The following is an 18,261-nucleotide window of genomic DNA, read 5'->3' as shown; positions in this document are numbered from 1 at the left end:
CGGGTCTGCATAGATCCGGCTTTTCCGGAGTGAAAGTGGTTGCTTGGAGATGACGTCATCTCCAAGCGCCACTGAAGCCGGACCAATCGGCCGGCTAGCAGCGCACTCCAGGTCATCGTGACCCGGAGTGCGCTGTTCTAACAGCAGGGTTTCACGGGCTATGCCCGTGTCAAACCCTGCTATTTACCTGGGTTGGATTGCCAGGTCACTCGACCCGGTGATCCAACCCTTTCCCCTTTTACACCAGGGAGCTGCCCGGGTTAACCCTGCAATAACCCGGGTTTTAGCTCTGGTGTAAAAGGGGTATAACAGTAGTACCGCCCCTGATAAGCAGTACATTTCTTTGAGTTGGGATCTATAGAATTATTGTTTGCACTTATTGCTGCATGCTTATTGCTGTATGTGCATGCTTTTATGTGGGTAAAAGCTGGGTCTATATTAAGTATAATCAAAAGGCTGGATCCACACTAATTAAGAAAAACCCCTTTGCATAGGCGCTAATTAGTGATTGAGTAAATAAGTAAATAAGTAAAGTACCGGTCATGCAGCTGTGGGGAGTTGTGTCAAGACTCAATCGTTTGCAGACAAATGCTTGAGAAGTCTTTTGCAGACAAATACTGACAATACTTTTGCATACAGGTGCAGAGAAGTCTATTGCAGACAGGTGCTGACAAGGTTATTGTATTGCAGACAGGTGCTAAGAAATCTTTTGCAGACAAAGGGGGTTATTCAATTTGGGAGTCCGTGCTGGACTTTTCGCTCCACATCGTAGCTTTTCTGGAGATAAAGTATCGTGCGCGCCCAGCTTTATCTCCGTATTCAATTAGGAAGCAGCGAAAACGGGAGCCTGCGGAAAGGTATCGCTAAAAATTCGGGAATTTCGGGTTTTGTTCCTAGGACCCCCCTAAAGATGTCCAGACATGGGGGTTCACTCTGGGTACATCCGTTTAGCCCTGCAGAATTGTGTTCTGCATTTTTAAATACCCATAGCAGGTGTTTTTCCTGACATTAGAACAAGTGATACAGAAGAGCACTTAGGTTTATTTTTTCGTTTTTTTAAGTGGTCACATCAAATTTGGGGTACTTGAAAATGGGTACTAGCATATTTTTAAGTCCCTAAACTTATTTTTTTTAAATTCTGCAAAAATGCACCTGCCGCTAATAGCCTATTGTAGAAAACACCTGCCGCATACTTGTAGAACAGTCCCGAACCTACTAGGCTATTTTTAAACACTGTTCCCCAATTATTTTTTTTTATTACCCCAAATTTAAAGTACAGTTTTTGGGGTGTCCCGATTTTTTTTTTGAAAGTTTTTTTGACACAGTTTATTTTTTAATGACAAGGATGCAGGCTATTTTTTTTAAGCCTGCACCCCTAAACCAGAATTCTGCACTTTTTTTCACCATGTAAAACATGGTGAAAACTTATCCACTTTTTTTTTTTTAAAGACTTTTCACACCGGCGAAAAGTCTTTGAAATTGAATACGAGGATAATTGAAACATGCGAAAATGACGTCATCGGCGATAATTTATCACTGATTCCGACTTTTTGCAGCCTAAATGAATACGGCCCAAAAGCTGAGAAGTCTTTGCAGGCAAACAAATACTGACAAAGCATTTGCAGGCAAATGCTGAGAGGTCTGTTGTAGACAAATGCTGAGAGTCTTTTGCAGACAGGTGCTGTACAGGAGTCAGGGAGCTTGCAGGAAGCAAAGTTGACCTGGCAAGGAAACATAGGATCTCATTCAGAGGTGGCCGCAAGAAGCAATCGCTCTCTCTGAATGAGGGCGGGCACTTTTTTTTTTGGTGCGGCCTCCTGGTCGCAAGCTAAGCTGTGGGTTACCACCCACAGCTTAGCTAGCGACCAGGGTGATGGTCGCGACCATCGGAGCTTGCGACCAGATCCTAAGGTTGGGTCTGGGCACTCGCAAGCCCCAGGGAGCTTTCTGCTCTGATGGAGCAGGAAGCTCCCCACTGACATCACTGATGATGTCAGTGTGGCCGACCACAAAACGGTAGGCGTTCCTTAAGGAACGCCTCCATTTTTGGAAACCATCCCCCCGGCTTGCCTACAAAAAGGGGCAAGCTGTCGATCAACATCAACAGCCGCCCCTTTTGTAGCGAGCTCCGGAGCGAGAGAGTTCCTCTCTCGCTCCGGGGCTTCCGCACACACGCAGTTTCGGCCGCTGCGCGTGCGCAGGGCTACCCATCGACCCGGTTGCGAGCAGGCAGTCTCAGTGCAGGATAGGCTGATGCAGGTCATCTCCTGGATGCAGTACTGCACATCACAATGTCAAAATAAATGTCTTGCTTATATTTCTACACACACTTTTTCACCTTTCATTTATACATTGAAATACACTTAAACCCTTAAGTGCCAGAAGCTAACTGTCCTAGTTAGCAGCATTCTACTACAATATATCTAAAATTTGACTGAATCTGATAGGAAAACAGGGGCTTACAGTTCTTGATGAATATTAAGACATTAGAGCAGAGTTTCACAAATCTGTAATTAAATGCACCTCCTTGATATCTTGATGAAATCTTTTCCCCTGCTCTTCACTTACAGCATCACGATTTTTGAGGAAATAGTATAAATGAGAATTCAGGAAATGCACCTTTAAACCTTTAAACTAGGGATGTGCAGGCTCGGATAGGTTCGAGTTTGCACGCCAAGTTTGGATTTTTCCCTCCAAAAAACGGGACTCAGAAAGAGGCAAAACGTCATCTTGCATGGACAAACATTATCATTCCTGGACAAAAGTCCAGGAATGATGATGTTTGTCCATGCAATATGACGTTTTGCCTCTTTCTGAGTCCCGTTTTTTGGAGGGAAAAATCGGAACTCGGCGTGCAAACTTGAACCTATCCGAGCCTGCACATCCTTACTTTAAACTCATCGAGCAACCCAAGTCTTTGTATTTCATCAATGTCTTCCACGATACACTTAAAGTTAGTCCTTACTTTTCTCTAGAAATTTCTTTACAACTTCTTTGAAAGCTTTTCTTTCAACTGTTTCCATTTTTGTTTCAAGCACCTTGAGCTAAATGTAATACACTCCGTTTTCCGATTCTTTGGGGAATTAAGTGCTGGTTTAGCCTATAAAATGATTACCACTTTAAAAATACAGGGAGACTCGCATAATTCCATGCAGAGTTGGAAACGCGAAGACTATTACATTTAGCCCCCTATATTTCAAACGTTTCAGAATATCTGGACTGATGAAAACACCTGCTTTCACTTTTGCTTCTGACAGTCCCTGAACCTTGTTGCTGAGGTATTGAAAACACTCTCCTTTTAAATATCACACAAAACAATAAGAGCGGGACCTCTCAGGCCTTATCAATAATAACCAAAAAGATCAATATAAGTATATATATATATATATATATATATATATGTGTGTGTGTACGGAATAAAGGCGGCACTCAGAGGCTTCAGTATGAAGTGAAACAAGTACCCACTATGGAGTAACTTTAATGTGACAACATCACAGCATCAACGTTTCGGGGATCGTGTCCCATTTCTCAAGACAACATAGTGTGAATGATACAAAAACAGCATTTATAATAGTGAAAAAACTCACCAACATAACTCCAAACAGGTGTGCCAAGCGCCTTCTGTATGTTGAAACATAACTTAGCCACATTACGGTACAAGATCATAGATCACGTACCACTATCTATTAGAGGTGGTGACAGAGCGAAACGCCTTCTGCAAATAGAATCCCAATGGATTTTTCATTTAGATACTCTATCTCCACGAGGGCTTAATGAAAACCTTGGCCTCATTAACTTTCTTTAAATATTTTGTTAAAGTTATTTTCATTGCTCGTTAGAATTGGTCCTCTGAGTGCCGCCTTTATTCCGTACATGCATTTGGGGAACCTTTCCCCTTTGGAAGGCACCGGAGCCATGTACAGCTGAGAGGACTGGTGAGTGCCGGGTCACAGTTGGATATATATATATATATATACAAATTATAATGCATGTGCTAATAACTGACAGCAGCCGTCAAATTGGAGGAAACTGGACCCTCCAGTGATTAGCTTATCAAGAAAACATACTATCAGGCACTAAACAGTTAAATATTTAATATGCAACTTAGAGGTACACATAAAAAATAGCAAATAAAAATCAGCAATGATGAAAATAGCGATAAAAATGAAAATAAATATGATCACATGAAGCATACAGATAAGGCATTAAAAAAACGCTTAAGAACAATTTAGCACTTAATATGCACAAGTTGGCCCTTATCATAAAACCATATATGCACACAAAGAACATCAGCACTTAGCAATAATCATTCTTTTCCATGTGCTATAAGCCACACTTTGTTTGAATGTCCCTTATTTGCTGTGGCGATTAGTTTCAATGTCAGTTCCAAAGAAACAATGTTGCTAAACGGAACTTAGTATCACACAGTTCTGATTTGAAATGTTTAGGGCTTCTCTTATATTCAATACTGTTCACAGTAAAACGCAAATAGTCTTCCCTATATCAGGGTATATTATTTCAGTATTTCCAAATCAGGTGGCTGCTCAAGGCAGAGAGGGTAATCAACACTTTATGCATGCCCTCCTTGGATCCACTTTCCCTGCTGGGATTTTTCTTTTAGGCTCTCTAGTACCGCGGTGCTCACATTCCAGTGAGAAGATAATAAATCCGCTGTAGTGGCCCGTCGGCGATCTTATGCCTAGTATGATATAGACCAGTCCCCAATGTGCAGCTAGTGGTCCACTGAGTCGGCTAGCAGTCTCATGCTTCTCTCTATGCATTTGTCCACTTTCAGAGTATCAGCGACATCTGGACAGAGCCTTTACAAATTGTTTCATTAATCCAAGCTTGATATGAAATGAAGGCAGGAGTACTTTCTCTGAATTTACCAAACTTTGCTGTACTACATATTTGCTTCCAGTTTGTAATGTTACCTTATGCGGCCATTCCTTTTTAACCCAGTGTTGGTCCCTATCCTGGCTGTCCCATTCACATATGACGTACAGTAGAGGTACTTTGTGTATCCTCCCTGCTGTCCAAGAAGCTTGGAAAGTACTTTTAGATTGTGGCATATAGTCATTCCATGATCCTTCTATTTCAGTTTGGTGAGAATTAAGGCTAAATTCTCATAGCATTCTTTCAGAATAATAGAATGCCCTACTGGTACCGAAGTGTACTTGCTGCTATTGTGGATCAGCACTGCTTTGAGGCTTCTTTTGGCTGAGTCAATGAAGAGCCTCCACTCATTCATGTCATACTGTATGTTAAACCTCTCCATCAGCCCAGGGGGATTGTTACAGCAAACCAGGTCACCATTTTGGGAAAAGTATAGTGTTATGTCTATTTCTCTGTTTATAAACCATGAGTAAGAGGTACCAGGGGCCATAAGTTATTTTCCTGTAACCTAGAACCTAACAGATCTGCTAAATCTTTAGGAAGACCCAGTTTGAACCCTAATTTTTCTGGAATTCTCTTCCCAGAATGCTTCTTCTTTCAAACTTGATCAAATGATAGTAAAAAAAAAAAAAACATTCTCAAAGCGCTATAATGACATTTTTGTTTTAAAGCTTAATGGAGTAATTCTGGAAATACTGAAAACAAAAATTTGAGTTTGTGGAAAAATGGTACATGATAGAACTTTTTTAGTATGTTTTCTAAAAATAGCACCCAAAAATCTATAAAAATCAGCTATTTGTTTTCAGACAATTTTTCCATTGCAGGCCTGTGTTTTTAATTGTATGAGCCTATATATTCTAATCAGCATTTCGAAAAAAGTTTTAAAATTACGGTACAAAATGTACCTAAAAAAGAATAAATGTTATTTTTATTACATAAAAAAAAGGATTAGCTACTAATTTGGCAAATAAAATAAGCCTAAAGTATTGAAGGGTGCAGACTTTGAGAAAAAAATATTTTAAAGTACACTTTTCTTAATCCTTTGTTTTTGTAGACATGACAGGAGACAAACACTAATAAAAGAGCCATCAGAAATAATTAGTGATAATGAATGCAAACTGCTGTAAAATTGAAACCTCACTATAACAGTGTGAGACAGGTCTAGTGAGCCGAAGAAAATGGGTCAATGTTTGAGCAGCTGCCAGCCGTAGGACATAGGCACATTCTATTGTCTATTCTTTCTCCTGGTGGCCTGGGAAGAAAGTAGGTGCAACACTAGTGGCCGTACACATAAAATAATCACAAACCACTGAAGTCAAGGAATTCACTTTCTTGGTTGAATTTATATTCATGGGAAATCAGCTAATCAATTTAATTAGAGTCAATGAATATACAGTACATCATGAATATTATAAAAACATCATGAATTCTAGTCTGGCATGTACCTCAGTGTTGTGGCTCCTTGATATTGATAGGCTGCATACTGGTACAGCCAACAAAATGGACGCGTCTGCCGACCACAGCATCAGTAGACTCTGGGCGATTTCCTCACTGCAAATGCGCAAAACACTGGAAAAAATGGCCATGGCGCCCATTTTCCAGCATTTTGTGCAGGGATGAAACACCCGACGCTGGACCTCGGAAAGGTAAGTATTAGATAATATGGGTGCAGGGTGTGTGGTGCGGACCCCGCCTGGACCCAGGGGCCCGTGTGCGGTGCACACCTTGCATCCATTATAGATAATCCCCTGCCACCACTGTAGTATACTGTCTCTTTCTCAGTAACTGTGATGATAAATATACAGTAACACTGCACACAAAAAAAATGAAACCCACTGCTAGGAACTCAGACTAACACGACCGGAGAAAATCAGAGGTGAATAGAACCATAGAGTGTACAGACTCAGAACTCTGTGTCATAATGAAATAACTCAGAGTGATCAACCACAAGGGTCAAATTGCCCTGGACCCACACCATGATTCCAGGGCCAGCAGCAGAAATCTTGGGGCCCGGTACACTGATGTCTCTAGGGGCCCCCCTCCACCACCTTTGACCCCACTAACCTTGACCCCCACAACCACATATCTCTCCCCTGCATCTGCTAATATATGAATATTGATATAGATGCACAAACTCCAGCTCTGTTTAGATGCCCAGGTGCCTTCCCAAGGGTTGGGAACGGAATGCCGGCACTCGTGATTCTGGCAGTCAGAATCCCGATGCCAACATCCTGTTAAGGTAAGGATACTGACACCTGATGATAGGTATCCTTGCCTACCCCCTCTCCCTACCCCTCCCTCCCTCTCTGGTGCCTGAATCTATCCCCCTTCCCCCCCAGTGCCTAAACCTAACCCTCCTCCCCGCCAACTAACCCCACTTAGTGCCTAACTCTAACCCTCCCCCTAGTGACTAAACTTAATGCTAACCCGCACCCTAACCCCGCTACTTACCTTCGGGATGCCGGCAGTCGGGATGCCGGCGCCAAGATTCTGACAGGTGTCGGGAGCCCGTATTCTAAGTGTTGGTATCCCATGTGCTGGGATATTGAATGCATCCCCTTTACGAAGATAATAAACAAATGCAGAAAAGATGGACGACACTCAAGGGATGTTTAAAAGAAAAAAATCACCACACTGTCACAGCATAAGTGTGTCCGATGTTGCGGTCCTTGAAGAAGATTTTTAAAGCTGAATTGTCGGACACACTTATGCTGTGACTGTGTGGTGATTATTTCTCATATAAGTCCAGAGTGGTGCCCAACTACTCTGCATATTTATATGTGTGTGCGCATATATATATATATATATATATATATATATTTACATGAACATCAATGATCCGGCACTCACAGGGAAACAAAAGCAACAAATGCAGCGTTACTTGCTGCTCTGGTGCCCTCCTTGAAGGAGAACTGCGTCCCCACTGTATACCAGACGTATGAGGCGACACTCGGAGACAGTGCAAATATGTTAAAGAAGCAATGTGGTTTATTGCATATTAATAGTCATGACGATTAATATGCAATAAACCACATTGCTTCTTTAACATATTTGCACTGTCTCCGAGTGCCGCCTCATACGTCTGGTATATATATATTTATATATATTTATATATGTTAAAAGACAGCATTCATAGCTTATTTTCAAACTCCAAGCTAAAATTGAGTCCACACACATAAAAACTGTAGGAGTCTCTTACAGAAATACAGTATGCCAAGGTCCATTTTTATATAGACCGCAGCTCCCCTCTTCAATAAGTCCTGCTATCCCACAGGTTAAATTCTGCCAAAATATGAATAAAAGAGGGGCCCCTCTATTGGCATATATGTTGGAGAGAGAGAGAGAGAGAATGAGAATGAATAAATAAATGAAGCAAAAGTCCACGTCCTCTTACCATAAAACTGTCTCGGGGATGCCTGCAGTCTGTAGAGTGTACACTGGGGGTGCTGCTGCTGAGCAGCTTGCAGCCACTTCTCTTGTTTCCCTCTGCTCCTCTTAGGTGGCCGTGGGCAGCAGCGGCTGCTGGGAAGGAAGCAAGGACAGAACGGCCGGCGCAGAGTCGCACAGCATCATCAGGTCGGTCATTCCTAATATGGCACGCACTAGATGACAAGGGTAGCCGGGGGAGGGGCCACTCACCAGAGGGGAGGAGTTACCAGGAAGGGGGGGGTTACCCAGGCTGGCAGCGGCACTGTAATGCCGTTTTGAACACTGGAACCTCGGGGCCCCTCTAAACCTTGGGGCCCGGGACGGGGGCACCCTTAGTACCCCCTGTTGTCAGGCCTGCCTGATTCACAGTCCTGGCACTGGAACTCAGAAACTAGAAGTGGAGATGCGGTACCCCCGAACCCCGACTACACCAGCCAGGCGAACCTGGAAGTCGCAGCCCACCTTCGCCATGGAACTGGACCAAAACATTCAGGAATAGCCCCACTGTAGAAACCCAGAAGAGGATAAACAAAACCTCAGTACCAACCTATGCTTAGCAGCCAGAGAGATGGAGTGAGTGTCCAGATATACCGATGTTTAGGGAACCTCCTGGAAAAACCGCAACAGATGGTAACAGCAGGTTCAGGCCAGGAAGGCAGGATAGCAGTAGACTGCTGAGGACTGCAGACACAGGCTCGCTGATAGATAACAGGAGTCCAATCAGGAGGACACAGAAGCACTATAACAGATAGGAACAACACAGGAATGACTTAAGCCTGGGGACCAGAAACTAAAGAATGTGTTGCTCTGCCAATGTGCTATTCTTCTGAAGGATTTTAAATAGGCAGCAGTGGAAGTCCATAGGCTGCCAGGATCATGTGACCACAGCTGCAATACAGGGATTGGACTGGGAAGTCACACAGGGAAATCCAACATGGCCACACCCTTGCAGCCAGCTTGTTTGTTTACACATGTGCTGTGGAGAGCTGGATTGCTGCTGGGACACTGTAGATGCGCTGAGCACAATGATGTGGCACTGCCAGGTACAGTAAGTGGGGCTAAGACACCAAGTCGTGACATCGGTTGACTTAACAAGCTTTCTGGTATTTGGATTCCACAATATGTAGCCTTTGCTCTCATGGCAGTAGCCAGGCATGATGCACCTTACTGACTCTGAATCCGGCTTTCATCATTTCTCCTTTGATATATGCACATGGGTTCTGATATTTTTTACACTTAATTTTCACTTTTACCATGCTTCACTAGGGCAACAGTAGGATAATGAATCTTAATATAAACTGCTATGGACACAGCTTCTGCCAAAAACTGCTTGTCTAGGCCTGTGCCATTTAGCATGCATCATGCTCTTTCTCTTATTTACTGAAACCATTTTGCTTAGGAATATAGGCATTGGTCAATTGATGATCTATTCCATATCTTCTTAAGAATTGTCTCCAACGTTGTTAGATTTCAGAGTCTTTATTCTGCATGCTGGTACTTGTGGTTCTCCAAGTACCAGCATGCTGGGGAGGCTTGCTGGGACCTGTAGTTCCACTTTAAAGACAATGTGAATAATTCTAATTTTTATACACTGCACCTACACTATCAACCCACCGCCCAGAGATAACGGGGATAGCCTAGGCCAGGGGTGCCCTTTATTGGGGGGGTCCCCAACTCCCCAGGGATCCCTGGCCTGGGCTGACTAGTGGTCAGGACTGATGCTGCAGCTGGGGGGCCTGGTGAAAGGGCTCCCCTGGCTGTGGCATCAGCCCCCCGCTAGAAAGGGTCCAGAGCTGGTTTTAAATATAGTGGACCTCACACAAAAAATTTTTTCACCCTATATTTAAAACCAGGTCTGGCCCTGCTGCCTGGTGCTGGTTCTTAACCCTACTTGTTTTGTTCCCTGAAATTTTAAGAACCAGGACTGGCTGGCAAGTCTGGGGCTGGTTAAGCTTTTGGAGGGGGCGCTATGTCATATTTTTTTTTTACTTTTAACCTTTTTTTCACAATTTACAGGCAGAAACATACATGGATCACAGTGATCTGTGTATGTTTCTGCCAAACTTGCAGATCATAGGCAAGTGAATTTATTTCACAAGTTTTTACAGGAGAGTTTTTCCATCTCATGAGAGTTTAGAAACTCTCTGCTTGGTAAATTCCAGAATCCTATCTTCACCAGTTAAAAGGTTCTCAAGTTTTGCTGATGGTGAATTGAAGAGAGTTTGCTAACTCTCCAGTATTTTCCCGTAGCAAAGGAGATCTCTCTACTGAGTTTGACATTAGTAAATTTGAGAGTGGGAAAAAATGACCAAACTCTCCAGAGTTTGCAAACTCTCCCAAACTCTCCCTTTAGTAAATTTACCCCTAAGTGCCAACTCATTTCTGCCATTGTATTTCTTGGCAGGCGGTCACCCTGGGTCCTAGTGACCATCTGATTTGCTTAGGATTTACATTCTTTTGTTAGCACTCAAATGGTTTGTGACCTATTTTGTGACAATTTTAGTCTTTGAATTTAATTGTTTTCTGAATGTTTCACTCTTTTTATGTAGGGCTGCTGCATCAGCATTCAAATCACAGTTCTTGAAGCTGCAATAACTTTCTTCTGACTGTGGGGCCCATTTATCAAAGTGCATTTGAGGTAAATTCCCCGAAAACACCTGTTTTCGGGGGTTTACCTCAAGTACTTAGTATCCCCCGAATGTATGAAGGAGGGACCGCAGCAGGTATCTCCGATACCTGCTGCGATCCCTCCATTGCCGCCAGCAGCCGCCTCCCCCATAGGTTTCTATGGGGGATGCGATGCTGCCAAATGTATCAATATCAGGAATGCGAAGCATTCCCGATATTGGCCCCAGCAGCTAACGCTATCTAAAGATAGCGTTAGCCGCTGTAGCCTATGGGGACTTACCGCATATCAGCCGGCGGAGGGATCTGCCAGATCCCTCCGCCGGCAATGGGCGCCGCTCATGTGCAGTCCACGGGACTGCGCATGCGCAGAAGCCCCAACTGCCCTCCGGAGACATCGCAGGGACGGGCTCTTTTCGGAGCCCGTCTCCCTGCATGTCCCGGATAATACATCTGGCAGATAGGATCGCATTTTGCAATGCGATCAGGGGCGGTACTGCATGCCCTGATCGCATGCAAAATGCGATCATTAATAAATGGACCCCTGTATCTGTTGCTAACTTTGGTGTGTTTGCCTTTAATGCCACAACCAAGAATTCAAACTCAGGCATCAAGTTCTGCAGCATTGCTATAGCAATGTCTTCCTCATCCATTTAAACAGATGTTAGTTGCTGAGAAAGACATAATTTCGTATATGTAATTACTCATGCTGCTGCATTCATTCAATTTTGTGTTATACTATACTCCTCATGAGACCTTCATCTTGATATGCTGCTTATAGCGCTGTCCACATGTCCTTTGCTGATTCTTTCCTATGTATTATAGAGTACTCGTATTGCTGTACATTTAAGCCTATGGTCTCCATTGCTTTCTCTATATCATCTGAACTTGAATCTGCTGCTTACAGTGCTGTGGGTGTGGATTATTAGATCGGACGCAACTTGTTCAACCATTAAATGGTCGACCACATTAGTTCGACATGTAGTTTAGATAGACAAAGTATAGATCGTCAGTAACAATAGTCAGACAGTAATATAGTCGAACGGGACATTAGATCAATATGTAATATATCGAATAGGGGGGTATATATAGGTGACACAATGTAGATTGACAACTAATAGTTAAACAATGTTCCAAGTTCAAAAACAAATAGGTAGACAAATAATAGATCGACAGTTAATATATAGACCCCACACAGACATAATAACAGATCGAAATCAAATAGATCAACAGCTAATAGAGCGACAGATAAAAGATCGACAGTTAATAGATTGACAGATAAAAGATCGACTAGTCCAAGATTGATGGCAACTAGATTGATAGTTGATAGATCGACAGATAAAAGATCGACACATTATTTTAGACAATACAAAAAATACATATCCTACACGCTGCCATCTAATAGTGCATCCCCTGACGCTACTTTCAACCAAGAAACCAAAGGTCCCAGCCAGCCCTTTCATCCATGCAAGCGCTCCTGGCAATGCTAGCCCCAACGTACACCTTGCAGGCCTTGTCCCTAATTGCTGGGCACCCCCATGCGCTGCAGTGCACCCGTGCTCCCCGCTATCCTGGACGCCTGGACATGGGCACAGCCATCTAGCTTAAGACGCTGCCCGCTAATAGCACATCTCCCGACACTACTTTCAACCGTGGAACTACAGGTCCCAGCCAGCCCTTTCATCCATGCAAGCACTCCTGGCAATGCTAGCCCCAATGTACACCTTGCATGCCTTGTCCCTAATTGGTCTCAATAGGAGCTATTTAGCGTTTTTGAGCAGGTGGTGAAGAATAGCATTTTGCTACTTTTTAAAAAAAATAAGGCATATAGAAGGCATATGAAAGGCATATAGAGCATAAATATACTCATAAATGCATATAGGATAAAATTACTAAGCTTGAATAAAAGGTATGGATCAAAAAACCTTTTATAGAAAATGTTTATTGCTGGGGTAAAATTATATGAAAGAACAATCTAGTGCAAGTATACATGTAAAAAGTATAAGAAATAAAATAATTATAAAAAATATATATATTTTTTATAAAAAGGTTCAATGGATATGTTAAGGACCAGGAGTGAGAGAGTCTTCATTTGGTATATCCAAAATGTTTCCCTCTGAGATGCATTCAATCCCTATGACTTAAGGCCCCCACACTCAGTACGATTTGTAAACGACCCTATATCGTTTACAATTTCCCTTGAACTCCTGAACACTCCCGGACAAAACTACACATCGAACGATTGTACAAATGACCAAACGATATAGATGGATTGTTAACGATCGCAAATCTTTAATGATATATCGTTTGGCAGTAAATAACCTCTCGATGCATTTGCTGGAATATTTAAAAATAGTGGAGGGGTGTGGCCAGGATCAGTGACGGCAAATCATCCATCGTCCATCGCATCGTTCATCGTTCATCATGCACACACACGAAACAACGTGTGCCAAATTGTGAAAGATAGGTCGATATCTTTCTGCAGGTTCAATTGATCAGCGACCACGATCAGCAACAGCGGGAGCCCGCATTGGCATCGTTATCATGGCCACACGGATGCCGGACTGTAGATAGACAGAAATTAGTTAGACAATGTCTAGATCGACCCCAGTTGTTAGACAGTCAATAGATCGACAGGTACAAAAGGTCGACAGGTACTAAAGGTCGACACACTAAAGGTCGACATGTAAGAAGGTCGACAGGTACAAAAGGTCGACATGGAAATGGTCGACACAAAATGATCGACACTTTTTTTTTTGAGTTAGGCTCTTAAGATGAGCCAGTGTCCAACGTCATTCCCTACCATCCAAGTGCGCATGGAGGGGGAATAAATCCATGTGGCGAGCGAAGCGAGCCAACATGCCCGCAGCATGGCGAGCAAAGCGAGCCCGCAAGGGGCCGAATGGTATTTATGCCAAATTTTTTTTATTTTTTTTAAATGTGTCGACCATATCCGTGTCGACCTTTTCCATGTCGACCTTTTGTCCCTGTCGACCATTTGTACCTGTCAACCTTTTGTACCTGTCGATCTATTGACTGTCTAACAACTGGGGTAGATCTAGACATTGTCTAACTAATATTTGTCTATCTCTTATACCACACCCGGCCACACATGGCACTTTTTAAAAGATTTGTCGTTCCAATCGGTCGAAAACGGCCAAATTGTTTAAAAAATTGCACGTGTGAGAAGTGTTTTGATACAGTGTGGATGTTAAAACAATTTTTTATGTTTATGATATGTTCTCTTTTGCAAACTTTTAGTGGTCTGGATGTCTTTCCCACATACTAATTTGCAGGGGCATCCCAGCAGATAACATAATCACAGTGGCAGTTAATGTTTTGTTTGATGGTGTGTTCCATCTGATTGTTCATTGATGTAAAGTTAGCATATTTTATCCCAAGTTTGCAAGCCTTGCAATTGATGCAAGGAAAGAAGCAATTACTTTTGATGTTCAACCAGTTTGATACTCCCATGGTGGTGGTTGGGGGTTAGGTAGGTGCCAGCATACTTTCAATATTTGAGGCCTTCAATACGACCTGTGGTTGATCCAGAAGCAGAGGTTTTAAAATAAGGTCATTCTTTAAAATGGGCCAATGTTTTATGATAAGTTTTTTTTTAAATACTGTTTATTGTACAACCAAAACATACGGAAATGAAAAAAGAACAAAATGAATGCACACAGCATGTACCTGGTCATATCTAGTATAAGCTAAAAAATTATCAAATTTTAAGTATAACAAATGTAACGGTGTGGTGAACCATTAAGAAAAAGGCAGAAAATAGGAAGAAAGAAAGAGAACAGGTTTGAGAAAGGGAACCAATGGGGTGAGGCCTGCAGCTGGGAGCTACATAAAGTAGAGGTAGATATGAGCAATTATCTGCTAAACGGGGATGGGGCGTTTTGGGAGGCCAAACCAGAACCCCAGTCTTTATCAAATGATTTGGCTGAAATATTACTTATACTAGTCATGCACTCCATCTTATAAGTATACCAAATGCGTAAAAGGACTGACTGCATAGGCGATGGTGTGGGCATCTTCCAGTCAGCTGCAATTTGGCAAGTCATAGCAGAAACAACATGGCGCATTAACTTTTTTTGGTGTCTGGATAATACTGGGAGACCCAGAGGAAGAAGAAAATATTTAGGGTAAAAAAGAACAGGGACATTTCACGATACCTTTTTTCAGTGACGTGCGGTGAGATAAATGACTGGGGAGGCTCTGGCTAGTATCAGAACCAGATTTACAGATACATATATGAACCCAGGGTTCATGTGGGCATTATACAAAGGTGCAGCAGTATATAGAGCTGGATATTTGGTGCGTTTTGATCAGGGATGTGCAGAAAAGGTAGACAGGGGAGGCAGTGCCTCACCTGCCATACACTTTTTACTCAAGTTTTGACTATAAAAATGATTAGAATAATACAAAGAAGATATTTATAATATTTTTTTTTCTTATACATTTTATAGTCAAAACTCTGGAGTATACTGAAGTATGACAGGAAAGGCTCTGCCTCACGTGTCTCACCTGATCGAACATCACTGACTTTTTTTATGCTTTTAGATTGATCATTAAATTCAGTAATAAAAGGAAAGTTTTTGAGAGCGTTCTGGATGTTTTTTTTCTGACAATGAGCTGATTTTGATCAATGTGCTTTTGCTTCTTCTACACATTTTTTGATCAAATTATCAGAATATCCCCTTTCTGTGCAATTGTTTTCTAATTCTGCAGAACTGGCTTTTCGGAATGTTGTTTATCTATAAGGTGTGGTGATGCCTCATGGGCAATTAGTAGTTATCGGTGTCTACAGTTTTTAAGTGAGTTTTGGTTTTGATTTCATCTTCTATATATAAATCCAAGTCTAACAATGTCACTTTCTCTTTGTCAGTCTTGGACACAAATGTCAAATTAAGATCATTCATAATGATGTAAGATGAAAATTAATCTAAAACATCTGCTTCTGCTTTCCTAATATACATTATATTGTCTATGTAACAATTGCATAGGACCAGGTTCGCATGATATGGGTTGTTGTTCCAAATGTTATGATGCTCCCAGTGACCCATAAAAACATTGGTATCTGTAGAATTTTTCTAATGCTGCAGAATTGGCCACTCTGGATGTCGTTTATCCAGGATGGACTCACTCGTCTGCCCATCTATGTTAAGCTGACAGATATATGGCATATTCCATTGAACGGGAAATATATCTGTAGTGCATCAGCGGGTGTGTACGACGTTGTATGCACTTGCCGATTGATAGATTTGCTGGTTGGGTGAGCAGTCGACCCGTCGGCCAGGTGTTTATCCAGCTTAACATCCCTCCGAACATGTCCCTGTTTCACATCACATGTCCCCGGTCATCATCACTATGATTACACTATAATGCTATTAGTTTGTAGGGTGGACTCACTCGATCCATTCACCCATCTTCCTGTTATTACATCATTTCTCACACATTCCTGTCGTGTCCTTATCTATGACAGCCACGCTGGGCCTGGGTGGAAGGGGCATTACCTAATCGAGGGATGTGTGGCCACGCCCCTTTGGACAAAAATAATAATAATAATTTTTGCTGCGCGACGGGGATGGGGGTGCTGTGAGCCCTTCAGCCCAACGCAAAGCCAAGGAGGGCGCAGTTAGTGTAATCTCTCCTCCCCACAGGCATAGGAGACTGCTGTGGCTGCTGCTCAGCCACCAGGAGCAGTCTCCCACTGCAGCCCAGCACACAACAACGTGTGCTGGGCTACTGTAAGGTAAGAGGGTGAGGGGCGGCGCTAGACTTGGGCCCTTACAGCAAGCCCAGGCCCGGGTATTTAGTACCCACTTCTCCCCCTCTCTGCGCCCCTGGCCACTGCAGGAATACATGCAAGTATGCCTGTATTTTTAAAGCAGCAAGCATGTTAAAGGCTAAACCAGCTTGGTTTAGCCTTTAACATGCTTGTTGCTTTAAAAATACAGAAATACTCGCATGTATTCCCACAGAGGCATCGGCTCGCACTCTATTACATTTAGCCCTTGATGCCAGAATTACAGCAGAAAATGTGACCTCTTCTCAACAATTAAGCTTATGTCACAGCAGCAACGCTCACATTTCCCTGCAAATGTTTGTTTCCTGGATCACAAGGCACGATCCTTTGCAATTACACTATACGCAGTTGAGCGATTATCGGTGGTTTGCGCATGCATCATAGCTGCTTTGCAAATGCCTTGCAAATGAATTGTGATCACGCTCACAATTGATTGACAGGAAAAGACTGTTTTGTAGGTGGCTACAGGGAGTACCGGCCAAAATGCGGACGTGTCGTGGCCATTTCCTGGGCATGTACTAGTCAGCATCTGCTATTGCGCATGCAGAGAACAAAGCCCCAGGGTCCATTCTAAGTGACCATAAACTCACTCGAGGAGTCGATGTTTTGAGTATCTGCGTCTGATGCTGCGTTTATGTACGCAGTTGCAGACAGCTACAAATTCTGCCAGCTGATGCATTAGCATAATTTAGCAATTTCTAAGTGGCAAAATTTGTAAATGTTTTTGCATTAGCTTATAACTCTGATTCAGGCCCATAGTCAGGATAAATTGTGAACGTTAAATGTCCAAACAAAACCAAATTCTACAGTATGGACATCCTTTATTTTGCCTTCATGGCAACAAAATGACCATATTATAGGGTTATATAATAGGGTGCGGTGCGGATTGACTGTACCGGCGGAATTCCCACAAATGTTTCCCAGTTTTTTATTTTAGAAAAATAGCAACCCTACTGTAGGTGGTAAAATAGATGCCTAAGATACTGGGCGGTAGACTTACTTGGAATAAAACCAGTGTGGTCAGGGTGTGCTAGTTGAATAGCTAACATCTTAGAATCAGTATTTAGCAAGGAAATAGTCCTATATGAGCCTGTATGAAGGGGGTCCTTACTGGGATTGGGAAGCACAACTATGAGAGCCTCCAACATAAAGGGGGGAAGGACCACAACCTTGAGGAGGGCATTATAAGTCTCAAGGAGACAGGGAACTTTTGATATACTGTACCTCATCACCATCACAACTTACCTGGATTCTGTTAGCTGGCATCATTTACATCCCGCTGCCAGACTTGTTCATCATTGTCAGGGGCTCTCTAAAATTGTGGAATGGGACCTTTGCTTGCCTTGCAGGTGTGCATGGCATCTATTTACCGCTGGCTCTGCTAAGCAGAGCAGTGGGTGAGTGGGTGAGAGGGGGCCTCCCCCAACCTCTCTCCACACCGCAGAGGGAACTCTGTCTCACAAGACAAGGACGGCCTCATTTTGCAATGTTAAAGAGAT

Source organism: Taudactylus pleione, unplaced genomic scaffold (assembly GCF_031769625.1).
Source record: "Taudactylus pleione unplaced genomic scaffold, aTauple2 ptg000479l, whole genome shotgun sequence".
NCBI lineage: Eukaryota > Metazoa > Chordata > Amphibia > Anura > Myobatrachidae > Taudactylus > Taudactylus pleione.
The sequence above is the reverse complement of the archived record's forward strand: the minus strand, read 5'-3'. Positions refer to the sequence as shown.